Source organism: Pecten maximus, unplaced genomic scaffold (assembly GCF_902652985.1).
Source record: "Pecten maximus unplaced genomic scaffold, xPecMax1.1, whole genome shotgun sequence".
Lineage (NCBI taxonomy): Eukaryota > Metazoa > Mollusca > Bivalvia > Pectinida > Pectinidae > Pecten > Pecten maximus.
Window position 1 is genome coordinate 1 of NW_022979841.1, and position 19,334 is coordinate 19,334.

The following is a 19,334-nucleotide window of genomic DNA, read 5'->3' on the forward strand; positions in this document are numbered from 1 at the left end:
AGTAGCTGCAACCTATACACCTATGAACCCTCTGGTGCAACCATTCCCCTTATCGCTGCAACTTTTTGCATGTCTGGCTTAACCCCATCTTTATTGATCGTAAACCCCAGATATTTGGTTTCGGTTTGGGCAAAGAAACATTTTTTTAATTTTAAGCTAAGATTGTGCTGTCTGAGCCTATCAAGGACAGTACTAATATGTTTAAGGTGGTCCTCTAAAGTGGATGAGAAAATCAAAATATCATCCAGATAAGCAATTGCCATTTTGTCCAAGCCCTGAAGTACTATTGCCATTAGTTCCGAGAACACTGCAGGAGCATTACTCAGGCCAAATGGCATAACATTGAATTCGAACAACCCTTTATGACAAACGAACGCTGTTTTTTCTTTGTCTTTTTCGTCCATAAGCACCTGCCAATAGCCTGATTTTAGGTCTAGAGTTGTAAAATATTTCGCTTGACCGAGCAAGGCAAGAATATCATCTATTAGCGGCAATGCATATGAAAAGGGCTTAGTGATTTGGTTAAGATGCCTAAAGTCAACACAAAAACGTTTGGTACCATCCTTTTTATCCACTATTACAATAGGAAATGACCAAGGTGATTTCGACCTTCTAATGATGTTAGCGTTTAACATATCATCCACAGCCTTGTCAACTACTTCCCGTTTCCGTAATGGAGTCCGGTATGGTTTCAGTTTAATTGGTCCTTTGTCTCCCGTGTCTATTTTCATAGTGACGGTGTCAGTATGACTCAAGTCCTTGTCGTCGTCTACGAACAGGTCTTTATTTTTGCCGATCAACTCCGTGACAACGCCCTTATGTTCAGATGGCACTTTAATTTCTCCCAAACTATCCTTACCTCTAGTATCTAGGTTTGATTTTGATACATGGCTATGATCCTTACCTCTAGTATCTAGGTTTGATTTTGATACATGGCTATAAGTCTCAACTAAGTTTTCTTGACTTATAGATTCCGCTCTCCCAATTACACATCCCCGTCTTAATTTATAGCATTTGTTAGTATTGTTGACCACCATAACGGGAATTTTACCTCGTTTAGACATTTTTGTAATAGCATTACCGACCATGAGACCGGGTTCCGTGCTGATATAATCTGAATCCACAGGTCTAACCTGCAGTGTTTCTGCAGTTCTACGACTGGCAGGTCCCATCTTGCCAAGACGCAGAGTAGCTGTTTGCGGTTTAAGGACAACATTTTGCCCTAGGCGTACTAGTGATGCGATGTGAATGTCTTCTTCTAAGGGGATGTATTGGTCCCCCAATTTGAGATACCCCAAATCGAAGTATAACCTCACACCGTTTTTTATTAACCAGTCACGGCCCAAGATAAAATTCCTATTCATGTCTGTGACAATATGGAACAACTGTGTTACCGTAGTATTTCCCAACTTAAATGTTATGTCAGCACACCCCTCAAGTGGTAAGGGTTGTCCATTTACAGATTGTAACTGGATTGTTGGTTTCTTAATAATTGGAGCTGGTTGTAAATGCTTCAAAACCCGTTTGTGTATCAAAGAGACCTCTGCCCCAGAGTCAACCAAAGACCTATATCTTTGTTTCCCTATTTTAAAAACACAAGAACTTGGATTCCCTGCTAAGTGTATTTTGCAAACTTTGCTCCCCCAGCGGTTTCTTTCAAAGGAGAGCTACCTAGTTTTTTCTCTGTCCATTCCTGGGGCAGTCCCGCTGAAAATGTCCCCTATTCCCACAGGTCCAACATTCCTGGCGGCCTGTGTTCGACCACCTCCTTTCCCTTCCTTGTCGGCACTCCCTCGCCAAATGCCCTGACTTCCCACAATTGAAGCATGTTCTAGCCCCTCTTGTGTGGTCTACCTCCATAGCAACTACCGGCCGGCTAATGTCCATGGGCTCTACCCTCCTATTACCAGTTCTACCTGGTGTATTTAATCTCAACTCAAACCTTTTTCTTAAATTCTGCTCGGCCATGGCAACATTTACAACCGCCCCAAAGGTTTGTGGGTTGTCCCTCATGACCTTTAGCTTGAGGTGGTCGTGATCCAACCCATCAACAAAGAATCCGATTAACTGTCGCTCGACAGCTGGATTCCCTACCTGCATGTTTATATAGGCCTCAGCGGCCAGAGCAAGAAGGCGCTCTGCAAAAACCTGGACACTTTCGTCCGGTTTTTGTTTGACCTTACGTAGCAGCATAAATGCATGCTGCGAGTCACTGATCTCCGCGAACCTGGCTGTCAGCTCCACCTTGGGTTCTCTTCTAAGAACCGTTTAATAAAGTCCCCAACTGGACCTTTGCTTGATTGGTATGCAACCAATCGTATCCTATCATAATTTATACCAGTGAGTGTCGCGTATTTATCTATAGACCTAATCCAGTCTTTGAATTTTTTTGGATCGCCCTCATAACTTGAAACCAAACTAGCTATCCCCTGTGTATTGATTGCCGATGTTAGTCCGACCAATTGGGCTGTCAGATTCTCAACCAGTACTCCTACATTTTGTTCTGCCATTTTTTTTTTTTTTTTTTTTTGATTGATATCCCCCAATTAAATTTGAATTTTCGGTTGATCTAGATCCCCCCAATTAACTCACCTTCTGAGCGCGAGAGACATAATCCGAACACTTGCAGAATATTTCGCATCCTGTTGATCACCGTCTGTCCATCTTTTCACTTTTCAGTTTTTAACTTTCCACGAGGGGCCGCGGTGGCCGAGTGGTTAAGGTGTCCCGACACTTTAACACTAGCCCTCCACCACTGGGTTGCGAGTTCGAAACCTACGTGGGGCAGTTGCCAGGTACTGACCGTAGACCGGTGGTTTTTCTCCGGGTACTCCGGCTTTCCTCCACCTCCAAACCTGGCACGTCCTTAAATGACCCTGGCTGTTAATAGGACGTTAAACAAAAACAAACTAAACTTTCCACATCGTCACCCGTTCGAATCCTGGTCACGGCACCAAAATCTGTACCCATGTGTAACACAACACTAGGGTACGACAATATTGAAATCCTTTATTTTACTTCGTGTTGTTACATGATATACATTGGTATTCTAAGTAGTACTTTCCATTCTCTTGCCGTCTTGACCGCCCCGGAAAGCCCAGCTTGCTTCCCCGCTGGTTCTCCCTCTCTCTCCCTGAAGTCTCTCTCTCTCAAGTCTCTCTCTAATCTCCCGACCCCCGTGTCCCGACTATATATCCTTCCCAAGTATCTTTAACAATATATCCAATGTCAACTATTCATGAGATGGTACCGCCCATTGTACATATAATTAAATGGCACGTGCGCGTATGACAACATGTGCATTCTACTTCCCCCTAACCTTTCTTTTGATTCTTCAATATAAATCTTATTGTTGTACTTATCAATATTGCGGGACATCGATCTGCTAGCTTCAGTTCAGCCACCCCCTGGTAATCCATCACTAGTCGTGATGCTGTCTGCCTCGCCCATTGTTATCAGCCGATGCTTCCAACATCATGATGGCAGGTGTTGTTTACTTGAGTCCAGCATTGTTTGACTTTTGACCTATGTTCTGCTGTCTCTGATAGCTACTATTTTATATTCTGTTTTAACTATTGTTTAACCCCCATTTTAAGCCCATTTTGCTACACTGGTGATCAAATAACACATCACGTGGTATTTGACAAACCTATAGATCACTACTCTGGTGATAACAGAACCCAATTGTAGTAATTTTCAGACAAATTAATTAACAAGTAATATTAAGTAATATTAAACATACATCGAGATTATATATTTTTAATATCAAATTTTTAACTTGTTCAAATATTGTGTCCTTTATCTTACATAGCCTGTAATAATCACTGAAAATAAAATGAAACGTGTATCCAAACGAACGTTTTAATGGTACGTGTAGGTTACTACCTGGAGTACATTGCTTAATTTTTAGGTTTATATATTGCCCACTACGTGAATAAAAGTCCATATATATAAGCCAGTCCTTGTTGTTCAAACCGACAAAAGACAGTGTGGGAAAAGTCTCCCTGTCAGGAATCCCGATATAGTATCTAACTTCATAATGGTGATAAGAATTATTGCAAACGCTTTAGCCTATGTATAGCGTCATTACCAAGCTATAAAAAACGGTGACTGAAGACGGACAGAATTATCGATTGATTTACCGAGAGTCAGACGTAAGCGACACTCCATGATAGGTTGTATAAGTACATAGGTATTGTAGCTTCGTCAGCCTCAACACACTTATTCAAACCACATGTTCTTCGTGTTAATACTCGTTAGTTTTAAATATCGGGCGATGAATGTTTAAAATAGTAATTGGTACATGTATTTGTAAAACTTAATATATTTGAAAATATATACATAGACTTAAGAATTTTTTTACGTTTAAGAGTTGAAGTCTGAAATATAAAACCATATTTTAACAGATTATTGTATTTCGAAGTCCCTTTCTGACAGATAATATACAGCATAAATAGAAAACAAACAGTTAATTGTTTTTTTTTGTTGTTGTTTTTTTTGTTTTTTTGTTTTGTTTTTTTTTTGTTTTTTTTTTTGTTTTGTTTTTTGTTTTTGTTTCTTCGCATTGAAATTATTTTAGATTGAAGCTTCCCAGCAGGCATTTTACGTCATTTTTACGTCAGATTTACGTCAAAAATTGACGTCATGATTACATCAAATAATGGTCAAAAGTGAAAATCACATTGACGTCATTTTCTGACGTCAGATTTACGTCAGAAATTGACGTCAGATTTACGTCAGACTTAGGTCAGAAATTGACGTCAGATTCACGTCAGGATCTAGTCATTGCTGTTGGATTGCAAATGATGAAATAAGAAAGTACGGTTTCATTAAATTTAATTCAAATATCACACATAACATTTTTACACATGAATATTTTAAAAAGAACCATTCTTTCAAAATATCTGCATTCTCACAAATTAATAATGAATATGAACCTATAATGAGAATTGTTAACAATAAATCATCTATCAGCATAGGACAGAATTGTAAACTCATGTAGAAACATGTTTCTTAATTTTATAAACATTATCAAATTAAAACACATTATAAAAATACCTGTTTCCGCTAACCCTATGCAATTTCTACTTGCCCTGGACTCTGGCAACTTGTTCAACTAGCATCACAGATAAAGGATAAAATTTAACCCCATGTGACACATCACTCAAATGTAATATATTCTACTGCACTTTAACAAATTGAATGTGCATTCATTTAGTCAAACCAATTAAATAAAAAATTCAATAAATAGTTAATTTTACGCTTTATACAATACGATCATTCAAACACACGTTTACACTTTTCTTATAAAGGTAGAGTTACAATATTCAAATCAATCATTCATTTATTTGTCAATCACACTTTTCATCATACAATTATACATAAAACACATTTTTATTAGACTTGAGGTTTATAAACAATTACACATGCTTTAAAGGTACATGTGCTATAATCTAAGATCAACAGTAATGAATACACATGGACTCTATATTTATCACCAAACAGGGAATCAGACCCTGTCTCATGTAGCCTAGTAGATGATAACATTGTAACTGAACTGATGTGAATGACTCCTACCCAAAATAAGAAACTAAGTTATATTATGATATCATAGTGGATTCATTTATCGATATCTTCAAAAAGATTTAACTTCTGATCACCAAATTGTATCATCATTCACTTCACCTATACACATTTCACCATACCAAATAACAATTAAATCTTTCTAGTTTTTAAGATATTGTGTCCACAATATTACTGGTTCATTGGCTATAAATAAGATACAAAGTTTGATATATAACAATAGCTGAATCGATCATCAATATCTATATAAAATTAATAAACTTCTGATCAATATATTTTATCAGTGCTCACTTCACCCATACACATTTTGCCATGCCAAATTGCAATAATCAACTCATAGTTTTTTTTAGAAATTGTGTCCATTAAAAGTTTAGTGTTGCTAAAAATAACTATCACTAAACACGTGCACTAAAACTGTGACCCTCTTGATTTTTTCGATAGCCTCTATTCTTATACACCAGCCAGTGGGTAATGGCAGCCTCCTTCGTAGTCTTTGGGAAAAGAAGAGACCCTGACCTATCAAGAGATCTTAATCTTTCTCTAGACCTTGATTTGGCTTTCTGTTGGTGAAATTTTGGTTGTGGTGCTGGACAGTAAACAGATCTTCCTTCTGAAATTAACAAAGGATATAAGCAATATAATTCCATATATAAAAGACATGATAAACAAGCTAATTTTGTAAAATGAATTGAAAAAGATAAAAGCAGAATCAATAGAATCTAATGCTAGTTTAAATGGTTCAGTATATGAAACATTCAGAAGTGAGTCGTACATACCATTGCTAGAAGATCTAGAGGCTTAAATTTCACTTCTACTGCCACTGAAGGTTTCCGAACAGGAGATACTCCTTTTCAGTCCTATCCTCAGTTTTTTGCATTGAAAATGAAATATTTATGTATATTGCATATTAAATTAAATATTTGTTTTTCAGACAAAGAGAATATAGTTCTTCACCTTCAAATTCAAATGATTATATAATTGATTAAAAAATTATCACAATTGCATTCAGAACATTATTTTTCTGTTTGCATTTTGATGATATTTTACTGATTTGAAATCAGATCACATTGATGTTTTCTCACAATGACCTACCTGTTTACTTCCGTTTTGGTTTGGTTTAACGGATTTGCTACCTCTTCAGGTTCAACGAATTCAAAATCTGACCATTCTGAAGTTGATATATCACCAGGATGACTACATTCAGAATCTTCCGAGTCACATTCCTCATATCTCACTTTCTGTTTCATTATTTTCTGACTCAGCTGAAAACCAACTGGTGTGTTGTGCATTTTCATCTTCGTTTCTATCATTTTCGTTGCTTACTTTTCTTCAAATGTTTTATATACGACATTTGTATCCCATGCAGTACCTACAACAACAACAAAAAAACAAATTTAAATTAAGTATCCTTTTCGTCACTTATTATGCAAACTTATGTTCATACGTCACTTATTTTTCAAACTTATATTCATAGATCTAGACCATACAATCAATATCGGTATTTTGTGAGAGAATTTTGGACAGACATTATAATTACTTGCAATGATTATCAGTAATTTAATTGGAAAATTACAATTTCTACAGGGTTTTGTGTGTTGACTGTAGGGGAAATCTACAGTTGTCAGATTTATTAGGGGTGTCATTATCATGATCACAATTCCAATAATCCCAGATCTAGATTACGATAAAAAAATACAATACAGAAATGAACACGATAATGTATGTAACCCTGGTAAACACTAGCCGCAATATACCGCTCAGCTAGAGATATTCTCTTAGGTCGATCGGTTGAGCGAAAGACAATAGCTAGTACAATGTAAGCCAGAGGTCCCGGTTCCGATCCCTAGCGGAGGCAGTGCGGGGTTTTTTCTCACTGGTTTGGGAAAGGTCCTTTTTCTCTCATTTTGGAAAGAAAATTAGTGAATTGGGAAAGATTTTTAAAGGAGTAAACTACAAATTTTGGGAATTTGGCTTTCAAATATGGCCCCAGAAAGCCATGCAGTGATTTAAATTTAATTAATCATGCAATCTGTTACATTGGCGCCCATGTATAGAGACCCGGGAAAAATGAACATTGCTGTTACCCCTGGAAACTCGAGGACGAGTTCTTTTCTGGAGGGGGAGTATGTAACCCTAGTAAATACTAGCCGCAATACAGTATACCGCTCGGCTAGAGATATCTTTTCTGTAGCTCGATCGGTTGGGCATAAGACTAGTAAGTCAGAGGTCCCGGGCTGGATTCCTAGCGGTGGCAGTGATTTAAATTTAATGAACATGTATATTAACTAATAAACAAATTATATTGTCAGGAATCATAGAATCACAGATGGATGAGTAACTCACATCCGTAATGAACTATATAATTGTACGTGCTGTAAACAATATAACTTATCAGCTATAGGTTCGTCCCATATAAACATAACGTTAATAGATTATATTGGATAAATTACGTGTGCATCACTGTACACCCATGTCAGTTGGAAAATAAATAATGAACTGAAATATAAAATAGACGCGAAAGTGAAGTGATCGGTTAATCAGAAGGTTACGTTCCAGATATACTGTAGGTGCATGTCCACTGCAGGAGGATTTTTTTCCACTACAGGAAGATATCACTCGTATAGACATGGTCCATCGTCTAACAAATTCATTATAACTCACTTTAATATCATTGCATTTCCCTTAAATCATGTCTTGAACACAATATTTGTATTTTCAATATTTTGTCAGTTTTGGGTCAAATTAATACGTTAATTAGACGTAAATGTCTGACGTCAATGTGACGTCTGTATATTTACGTCGTATTTACGTTAAATACTGGTCATTGACGTCCTGACCTGAATTTGACGTAAATCTGACGTAAATCTGACGTCGCATGCCTGCTGGGTTACTGCTTTCATAATAAAATTGGTGATATTGGTTCGATATTACAGGTGTCCTTTTAAATTTGGATACTGATATATTTAGTTGAAATGTGTAAGTGTAGTAAAATTTCACAGGTAAGTTCTATACAAAAGATAAATTCCTCTGAATATTAGATCATTAACGGCTGTGTTTTATATCATGCGATATATAGTTGCAGTGATTTAATAATGCAGAACGAGTTTTCAGGTTTATTACAAACACTACAAATAAGATGTTATAATTTGGTAATGCATTTTGCTGTAGTTATCAGGACAACTAAAGAAAATAATCTGCTGTTTTGAACATCTTCGTTCTCAATGACAACCACTGTTTACACAAATTTTAAATGAACCAATGCATATCCGTTCTCCGTATATCAAAAGCAAACCAAACCAGTTTAAAAAGATTTAGAATATATTGAATTGATAATAATTCGTTCTCTGAAGGACAATACTGAATATGATGCTCAACACAATCTGTACATTGACTGTTTGGAATACTCTTGCAGTTTTGATATTAAAATGAGACTAGATTCTTCTCCGTCATATTTCCCTCATGTGTTATGCATGCAGTTGTTTAAAACATTCGTGATTGTTTGCACACACTCAACATATATTTAAAATGTCCCGTATTAACAAAAAAAAGTGTGTGTTTAAGTAATATCTTAGCCCCAACTGACTAAATGAAATAATTCATATTCATTTCTTCGCGCCTCAGACTGTCAATTATTTTACATAGTAACCATATTGAGACTTAAATCCTTATCTTGATTATAAAAACGAAAATGTAAGTCACATTTAATGGTTCAATTTCTCATTATTTACAAATAGTATGATAAAATAATATATTTAGCATGCGACATACACTAAGCTAGTAAACTGTATACAGAAACCAGTGATGAACTTTGTTTTAAACCACACACTATATATATATATGCATATACGGGCACATGTATGTTCTTGTCGACAACTGTTTAAACACGATATTTCTGCATGTTAATGCAGATAACTGTTTAAATATAAAATCTGTCCTTCCATTTGTACAAGGTCACGGTATTAATAGGAACATTAGATAACCGTCCGGGTGCTGAAGTAGGATATGTTACCTTGGCTCTGTGTTCTGTGGTCGGACTATCTCCTGATAAGACTCACACCCGACAGTGTCTGAGCCAGGCGTACTGTAGGTGAAGGTCAAGTTGGGTTTTTCCATGTAAAATGAAACATATCCCAGTCGTGCAGGTTATCCAGAAAACTCAATCCTATGGTGTATATAATTTAAAATGCCGGTAATAGATAGGGCTTCTACCGTAAATGTCTGGATAGTGATCATTTCGTAAACGTAATCAGTGTTATAGAGTTTCTACACTAAATATACGTCATAGCAGTTATACAGCGAATATCTGTCACATAGATTATACACGGTTAAAGAATAAAGGTTGGTCATAGCGGTAAATTATTAAGTTTGCGTAACTTATGAAACATATTTTCTACACAAATGTTGTATTAAAAACGGATAATAGGGGTACCCAAGTATATATGTTTAACGATAGATGGAATTCTGTTTTCAAAAATTACGCTTAAACGACTTGTTAATGCAAGGACAAATGAAACATAATGGTGATATTGCCGTGTTCTAAACAGCGTTATAATGTTGAAAACAAAAAGCCACAAAGAAATGCATAGCTTACAAAACAAACACTAGTCCTAAGGACTTATGAATCACATTCAGTCTGAGGAAAGATGAAACGTGTCACATTTATACATCGGCGAAAAGTACCAAGTTACCAAAAATGGAAAAGAAAAAGGCCGAGGTGCTGCCAACATTCTGTATTAACAATAGAACCAATTGATAATAAACGTATACAGAAATTAACATAAAAACAGTTGCAAATAATGTCTCCGTAGATAACATTATTCGTATTATATTAATCAGGTTTGGTTTCGGTCATAAGCCAGCCATTATTTTCAGAGGATTTGAAGTAAGCAAACAGAATATGCTTAAGACATGAGACTGGATGATGGCCAGCAGCTATCAATCTATTAGCTGAAAGCTACATACTCCAAAAGAAATGTTTACACTTCGAGCTCTTCACAGTTTTCAGACTTAACATACATGTTTACCTAACAAATTATCGCGAATAAAAAAAACAGGAGGAAAATGTGTATTTTTAAAAGTATACGTGAAATTAAAACTGGGTCCGACAGACCTAGTTTCTACACGAATTAGTCCAATAATGAAACGGGCGAGTTATTAGTCTATACAAAATGGAGTACCGCAAAAAGCGTGAGCCTGCCAGTATACGATCCTACCAAAAAGGAACACAAAAGGGACTAGAATCGACAAAACCCGAGTATTTCCTATGGAAAAGAAATGATTCCTTAGAACTCAGCGAGAAATGAAAAGGGAATAGACACGAATTCCGATTTCGCTGGAAATCTATTGGATAGCTGTTTAACGTTTGAACACTGTCAACTTAACCTCTCTTAAGTTTTATCGATGTTTTCTTGTATGTATTTATTTTGCTACATTTTGAAATTAACTATTTTGATGTATATTTGTTTATTATATTTAGTTATTACGTGAATTTTATGCTATTGTGTTTAATTGGAAGCATTAGTAGGCAAAGTTCACGTATACTCGATATTTTGTGCACTGCACGTTGTTCTCGGCTCAGTGACAAATCTCGCGATAAAAATAAATACGGCAAGTTATTTGTATACACTGATGTCTCAAGGATTGATTCTTCCGGTCAAGCATCAAGGTCGGTGGTCATTTTAATGTTAGGAGAGCGTCAGTGAGCATATGGGATTGCCATTGATACGGGTGTGACTAGAATTTTAAGTTATTTGGAAGTATGTGGCTTTAACAGGCGTTTGCTGCAAAGGTTGCTGGGAACCAGTGTGAGTGAAGTAATCATCGTCAACATGAGTCTTAAATTTGAATTCACTCAAGAAATATCGATCGTACTTAATTTAAAATAGGTGATTGATGACTGGTTGAATCTCACTGATTGGAAAAGATTTAATCTAATTCGATCTCATTGAGGTTCATGGAAATAACATTTTTTTAGATATATATATGTATATATATGTATATACAGATACATATATGCTCATGTAGACAACTGTTCAAATATTTAATGTTGATTTATGTTTCACAATAGAAATCATACCATACCTCCTTAATTAAGGTAACAGCCATGAGCAGTTGGAGGGTGTGTCAGATCGGACTTTTGTAAACGGGCTGTCTTTTACGATGAATCACGCCCAACAGTGGAATTCTCGATCTCTTGATACGATACCGCAAGTCATTATTTGGTAGAACCTGGTCAGAAGCAGTTAAGGAAATTGCCAGGATAAAATTGGATTTAAAACTGACATCTGGCTTTTTACTTTGGTCACATTAGGACTAAGTCTGAGCCAGACGTACTGTAGGTCAAGGTCAAGTTGGGTTTTACCTGGAATAACGAGATATCTTCCAGCCGTGACGGTTACGCAAAACAAATAGATTATGTTGTTTCTATAAGTGTAAATGTAGACAGGGCTTATATCGTCTGTCATAGTGATCAATGGTTAAAGGTCTATCATACCGGTAAATGATTACATGTCTGTCAAACCGGTACCGGTTCTACGGTAATTGTCTACCATAACGGTTCTATGATAAAGTACACCCATAGCGGTTCTATGGCAAATGTTTGTCAAAACGTTTATACACTAAATGCATGCCATGATTAATTTCATATTAAATGGTTTCTACAATAATTCTACAGAAAGGCGTGTCCTATCGGTTCTATAGTTAGCTTCTTACTACTTTCCTTTCTATACAGTGTACAAATAAAGCTGAGAAATGATTAGCTATCAATATATACATCAAAAAGTGAAATTAAAATTTCATTATTGGAAGAATATGGTACATTTTGTTGAGAAATTTCACGAAATTGTCATACCATTTGACTTTCATGGGTTCATGGTAATGCATGAGAGATACGCGTCGTGTCTGAAAACGTAAATAAAAATATATAAATAACGTCACGTGTAGGTCATTTCTCAATATTTACATTTTCACTTCGCTCCGCCTCAATGAACATAGTAAACTCATTTCACTTCATTTCCCGTTGAAGATTTTGGGTCGCGTGCTTCTGTTCTGAGAGACGAATCACTTTGTTGCCGGCGTGTGAATACATTCACTGAGTTTACAATGGCGATCGAGTTCTGTACCGCCTCAGACTTGACTGCACTTTCATTTTGTGAATTGTGTAACATTGTTATAAACGTATATGAACACAAGTGGAATAGCCGCTTTATGTGCTAATAAAAATGCCAGTATAATGCAGACAGTTTAGAAAACAGGATCTGACAGAACACTGGTCACAGAAAATAAACCTCAATTTTAACACTATTCAACAACACAAAACAGACTGTAGCAGCAGTATGCTATATCGAGCACAGGAACACATTATTGTCGTAATTTGACTCGATCTAAACATATGGAGGACACAAGTTTCCGGCCGTCGAATACTGCGATTTTTAAATCAATGTTTCTTTACTTACTTTTATAATAATTTACATCTCAAAACGCCAGTGCGACAATGAAATCCAATATTTCAAGAACACCATGTACATCATAAGCTAACCTGCGACTAAAATCCACATTGTTACACTTTTTTCTGGAGCTCTGAATATCCCGGCTATTAGACTGCATCGCATACGGTCACAGGGATTCGGCGTTAAATTTTGAGTAACATATGACATCTATGACTATAAATAATCGAAAGACTAAAAATCCAATCATTCAAATTATAAAACCTTACAAAGTTCATTTTTTTCAAGGCTTTAGAGAGTATATAAACTCTGTTTTTTTAAAGTTGTGATATTTCACTGAACAGCTGTCGTCACGTTAACCTTGTGCTGGTTTTTTTTAACCGAGTCCCTGTGCATAAGTCTCGAGTGACCAAATCACGCACATACTGAGACATTTTATTTAAAGCATTACATTAGCTGCATGAGATGTTTGGTCGAAGGTACTAACCTGTTTTCGTGAGCGAAAATGATTTAATTTTTCTTTTCTTTTAAAAGTATAATAATTAACTTTACAAATACTTTTTTTCATTTCCTTTCATAACCTGAAATAATCACTGAAAATAAAATGAAAAACGTCTATCCATAGGAACGTGTTTTGGTAGGTGTGGGCTACCATCTTAAGAATATAATTGCATTTGTTAGGTCTATAAATGCACAATGCGTAAATATGCGTGCAGACATATATACACACGTATCTTTTTCTCCGACCGACAAAAGACTAGAAATATTATCCCTTTCACGAATCCCGATACACTATCTACAACATACATTGTAATAATAATGGCGATAATAATTCTCGTCATTGTTCAAGCGAGTGCAATGGCGTCAGTACATAGCTATGAATATATATATATAAATATTATTTTTTTTGTAATTTTTTATTTTTTGAAGTTTTTGATACATTGAAAAGACAAACTTTCACTCAGACATGCACACGTGCATACTAATTATAAGACATCAGGTATCATTCATCATCTTTCCTCCTCATCACATCATTTTAAGACTACCATCCATATACTGTCATCATAATCAAATCATAATGAGAGTTTATCAACACATATTCATAGCAGCTGTATTAAATTACTCTGTGCATGCACATCAGAGAGAGAGAGAGAGAGAGAGAGAGAGAGAGAGAGAGAGAGAGAGAGAGACATAAAGAGAGAGAGAGAGAGAGAGAGATTGTTCGGATGATACAGGATAAAACTTTTAAGTTAATATATATGAAACATATTGTATCGGCGGAAACTGTGACAACCATTTCATAATATTACAATAAACACTGATACAAGAAAAACTAGAGATTGGATATTTTTTCCCATTTTTTCCACTCTTTCTCGAATTTTCCCCGTACCCTTTCACCCTGACTGTAGGCAATATATTTTTGCAAATTATAGTAATCTTTTATAGTGCTGATAAGACTATTAATATTGAGGGACTTATGGAGGCATCTCATACTGTGTATATATTGTTTGATAAGAAGAAGTTTTCGTTGTCAGCTTTGTAGGAAATAGAGTTTGGAGATAGCAATCCAAAAATAAAGGATTGTTTATTAAACGCAAATGGAATAAATAAAGCATCAAGTAAGATTGTGAAACCAACAAGTAAGTTTTGTACTTCTTGGCACTCCCACAAAGCATGTATTATTGTTTCCTTTTCTGCGTTGCATAAAATACAGCGAGGAGTAATGGCAAGACGCGCCTTGAAAAGGAAAGAGTTTGTTGTTAAAATGTGGTGGTTAATCCTATACTGGATCCATTGTAGTTTGGTGTTTTTAGTGACAGCGAAAGGAGTTTTGTATATTTGAGCCCAAGTTGCATCATTCAGTTCAAACTCTTTATTCCACTTAACTTTCCCAGTAGGTATAATATTATTTTGTATTAAAATGTTATAGAAATCTCTGGATCATTTTCTTTTCCTCAAAAATACTTCTATGTTCAAAGGTACCAAAGGATATTGAAGCTTTGATTTAGGAATTTCAACTGACGATAAAAATTGTTTTACTGATGATAAGATACTATGGTAATGAAGAAAATTTGTAGTACCTGGGGTAATATTGTATATCTGAAGAAGTCATGAAAAGTGCAGAAATCCCCCAAACTATGATCTTTTATTAAGTCATTAACTGTAAGAACATTTTTCTCAAAAAGAGATCTAGTCAACACTGACTTCCTTCCAATAGCTATATTCCTGTTAAACCAAATGGGTGATTTTCAGAATGGAATCTTCTCTAAAAGTATGTTTTTCATTCATAAATATTAGTCTATTCCAAGCTTTAAAAACATCAATCCAGAACTTATTTTTCATTTTTTTTTTCTGACAACCTGTACATAATCATCACCACAATTGGCTAGCACATCTATGTTTATAAAACTTTTAAGAATGACTTGCCATTTAGCTGTGGTCTGATAAAGTCTTCGTATCCAACATAATTTTAAAGAATCTACATAAGCTTTCAAATTAATCATTTTCAGGCCACCACTTAAAAAAATTTGAACAACTACTTCTCTTTTGATTTTGCCTGTTTTGCTATTCCACAAAAAATCAAATAGAATGGTATTGAGTTTCATAAGAAAGGATTCATCTGGATTAGGTAGAGAGATAAATAGATGGTTAAGTTGTGATATCAGAAGTGATTTAATAATATGTATTCTTCCAATAGGTGTTAAAGATCTCCTTTTCCAAATTTGTAATAAAGTTTTCAATTTTGTCAATTTTTTTATCAAAATTCATTTTCGGCATCTCATGTAAATTAACGTGAAACTCAATGCCTAAAAGTATAAATCTCTGTCTACCCCACTGTAAGTTTAGCTTTGGGAGATAAGTGTCCTCAGAAAATTTCTTATTTCCAATCCAAATAACCTGTGTTTTAGAAACATTCATTTTCAAGCCAGACATGCGTGCATAAGAATTTAATACAGAGATAGATTCTTTAAGTGATTTCTCAGTGCCGTCTAAAGCCAAAGATGAATCGTCGGCATACTGTGAGAGTAGGATGGGACACTTGTCTATTTCAATACCTTTTATGTTTTTGTTATTTCTTAATTTCAGAGCTAAAATGTCAGCACACATGATAAAAATGTACGGTGCGACCGGGTCCCCCTGTCGGCAGCCTCTTTGTACCTCGAAGAAGGATGAAAAATCCCCCCCCCCCCCCCCCCCCCAGATTAATTGTTGCACTGACATTAGTGTGAAATACCTTAATCCATTTTATTATACCTGTTCCAAAACCAAAAAATGAAAAACCTTCTCAACAAAACCCCAAGAAACTGAGTCGAAAGCCTTCTCAAAATCAATCATCAAAAGCATCCCCGGAATGTTATTTTCTTCAGAGTATTGCATCAAGTCATACACTAACCTTGTATTTTCTCCAATAAAACGCCCCGCTAAAAACCCTGTTTGATCGTTATCTATAGTTTTGTCTAATACAGTTTTAATTCTACGTGTTATAGTACCAGAAGCTATTTTATATATTACATTTAGCAAAGTAATTGGTCTCCAAATTTTTATGAAATGTCTTGATTTATCACCCTTAGGTATGCAAGTGATGATCTTACGTCTTTGAGAAATAGAAAGTTCACCGTCTTTGAAACCAGCATTTATAGATCTGACAATAAAATAACCTAGATATTTCCAAAAACATTTAAAGAATTCAACTGTGAACCCATCTATACCAGGACTTTTGTTATTTCTCATATTCTTCAGTGTAGTCCCTGCTTCCTCTAAAGTTATCAAACCATCTCATTTTTCTGATTCTTGTCTATCAAGTTTGTGTACATCAAAATCATTAAATATTTCAAATAAATCAACATCATCTATATCACTATCAGAGCTATAAAGTTTTGCATAAAAGTTGTAAACCTCATGTAAAATTTCCTCTTGCTTACAAATAACCCTTCCATCATCTAATTGTAGTTTTGGTATTATCTTAGACGTGAAGTTTCTGTTTTCTAAATTAAAGAAATAGTTTGTTGGATTTTCACCTTCCTCAATCCATTTAGCTTTAGATCTTATTAAGCACCCTTCAATTTTCTGGTGTCTAATCTTTTCTGAATCTTTCTTTTTGGATTCTAACTGAACTATATTTACATTATCTTGCTTCTCAAGTGTCTGAATATCTTTTTTAAGGTTATCTTCTTCTAAGTTTTTCTGGGTTTTTTTTAAATAAGAAGAGTATGAAATTGTTTTACCCCTTATATGTGCAAGCAAAGTTTCAAGAAAAGAAGGGTCACTACAGGAGAATTGGAGCTCATTATCAGATATGTTAAATATATCATCAATGTTATATACTGGAAGACAGAAAATTTTCTTATATTCTATTTCACATTCTTTGACTAAGTTATGATAATTGACATCCTGTAAGAGACTATTATTAAATTTCCAAACACCTCTCCCTGCTTTAAATTCTGTAAGTTTTATAGATATTGAAGGAAATGAATGGTCTGACCTATAACCAGGTTCAATGTTTGATTTTGCAATGCTAGAAAGAATGTTTTTAGAAATGAGAAAGAAATCAAGACGTGCCTGTTTTAGCGGATTACTTTTTCTCCAAGTGTATCTTTTTAAATGTTCATGGTGTTCCCTAAAAATATCAATAAGTGTAAAGTTTTCCATAATTTCTAACACTTTCCCTCTGGCCTTAGGATTATTAACATGCCTATAGCTATTGTCATAATCTATTTCAGGGTCAACAACCAAATTAAAGTCGCCACAAATAATTACAAACTTATTACCAAAATCCTCGACAATTTCAGAAACAGTATTGTAAAATTCTGGATTGTCTTCATTAGGACCATACAAGTTAATGATAGTGATTTTATGAGTATCTATTTGAATTTCAATGGCTAAAAAATTACCGCCGGGCTTTCCATCCTTCCTCTCTCTAAGTACCTTAAATTCAAAATTGCTCCTAAATAGAATAGCTACACCCCTGGAATTGGATCTGAATGAATTGAAATAACATTGAAAGCCCCACTCATTTCTGATAATATTCTCATTTTCTTCAGTAAAATGTGTATCTTGTAAACATATGATATTAGTTTTCAATTCCCTGAAATATGAAAAAAAAAGGTCTCTACGTTTAGATATATCCCCTAAACCACGACAGTTTGCCGATATAACTGAGCTGCCGTTATCTAAGTCAGATCCTTAGCATAACTGATCCAAATGTTAACGTACAAGTACCATCCCAAAGAGATAAAGAAAAGGCAAAGAGAATAGATAGATAAAACGAAGAAAATAACGTTAAAAGACATAAACAAGGTCAAAATGCTAAAGAACACTGTTAACCGATATACTAACTCAAATATACCTACAGCATACACATGAGCCAGCTGCAGCAGATTATACCGGAAGTAGTATGCTACACATCGACTAGAAAGCCGGGTCCGAGATCCGGAATTCGGGGACACTGACTTCTACGTTAAACACGGACTTAGATATGTATATCTAAGCCCGTGTATTCGACATATATTGTCCTAGAATATATATAGATATAATACAAGAGAATTACATGTATACCACTAGTTATCACCAACATATCGACAGCAAACACAGAGCCAGCTGCAAGTAGTAAATTATACCTGAAGTAGTACACAAAGCATCGAATAGAAAAACGGGTCCGAGATCCGAAACTCGGAGACACTGACGTCTGTAGATCTGTATATCTACGCCCGTGCATTCGGCATATAAGGTACTAGAGTAGATAAATATATATATACAGTGGAACTTCGTTAACTCGAAGTCGACGGGACCACGAAAAAACTTCGAGTTATCCGAGTGTTCGAATTAAGCGAGTTATCGTTTGTGGTGAAAAGTTTGGTCAATATTTGTCAACATTATATAATCATTATAACTTCGCTCTGTCGCTCATCAGTTTAGTGTGAAGACTGGTCAATACATGTAAATATATATGTAATGTTTCGTTATGTCACTTGTAATTTGGTGTAGTTTTGCCGATATACAGTCACGATAAAGTTTCTTTCACTTAGTCACTTCAATAACGATCTGATGTGCAAGTCATGTTTGCAAAAGGTAAACGATAAAATGGAATTCGACAAAATAACAAGTTCTTAATGTCAAAACAAATAACCGTTTAACACAGATTGCATACAAAACGTAACAGAACCATTACCTTTTATTGGACATATATAAAATACTGTTTGATCGGCCTACTTACTTTTTATTGATAACCACGCCATTTCCATGTGTATTAGCACCGGAAGTTGGGCTGCCTGTGCGTTAAAACAGATTCGAAAACAGAACAGCATA

At 35.2% G+C, this 19,334-nt stretch overlaps 1 long non-coding RNA gene across 1 annotated transcript; it reads right to left on the reverse strand.

Annotated features, from left to right (window-relative positions):
- Nucleotides 1–4,822: 4,822 nt before the first annotated feature.
- On the reverse strand, nucleotides 4,823–6,447 carry LOC117319239. Its single transcript, XR_004530637.1, has 2 exons — nucleotides 6,360–6,447; nucleotides 4,823–6,193 (listed from the first exon to the last, which is right to left on the reverse strand). It is a non-coding gene; the product is annotated as an uncharacterized LOC117319239 (long non-coding RNA).
- Between the last annotated feature and the right edge of the window lie 12,887 nt (nucleotides 6,448–19,334).